The following is a 920-nucleotide window of genomic DNA, read 5'->3' on the forward strand; positions in this document are numbered from 1 at the left end:
ATTTATGGTTGAGATTGAATTTCACAGTTATCACAAACTAACAAGTTCCTTTATGTATGTATTTATATATATTCATGATGAATATTATACATAAAACGTATATTTATGATTAATACTATTTATACTCAGGATGAATTATAGGATAATTAGTTTTTATAATACTGAATATTTTCAACGTTTTTTTGGGATCATCTTCTTCATGTTACCAATCTTATCGATTTACAGTGTTTTTTGGAGTCTTTCACTTATTCTTCTTCTTCTTCTTCTTTGTTTAATAGTCGATGGTATGTTCATTTCTTCTTCCTCGACTTCTTCTTCTTCTTCATTGGGTCCAGTCTTTTTATTCAGTAATGAAACTGTAAATGCATATAACTGGCATATAATTGTTCAATGTTGTACGGTCTAATTAGTAATTACCTTGTGCATTGACGTGTCCATTAACAATCAAATCGTTCATCGTTCATCGGATACGATATTCTATCTTTTTGAACTGTTTCCTGCAATATATACTCTTCAAATTTAGTGATGCAGTTATTTTGCAAGAACTAGAAGAAGACGACAGCCATGCAGCACCTGTATGAAAGTAAGTACCATTCCGTTAAGGACATGTTTTCTTGTTCATATGTCAAGGGCTGGTAAGGTTGTGCGAGTTTTTTGCAAAAATGGGTTGGTTTTGAAAAAGGTTTGTAGAAATAGGTTAGTTTTAGTTTTATTGGTAGAAATAAGTTAGTTTGTATGGGACCCACTCATTTTAAAAAATTTGATTTTGTAAATTTACAATTTTTACCCTCCAACTTACATTTTCATTTTTATTTATATCCTTTATTTTGTAAAATTTTATATTTAACCCTTATTATATATTATGTATTAATTTATTTAATTAAAATATATATGTTAAAATTTACGTATTATTTTTAAAT

Source organism: Cynara cardunculus, assembly GCF_001531365.2.
Source record: "Cynara cardunculus var. scolymus isolate 2C chromosome LG 12, CcrdV1, whole genome shotgun sequence".
Taxonomy (NCBI): Eukaryota; Viridiplantae; Streptophyta; class Magnoliopsida; order Asterales; family Asteraceae; genus Cynara; species Cynara cardunculus.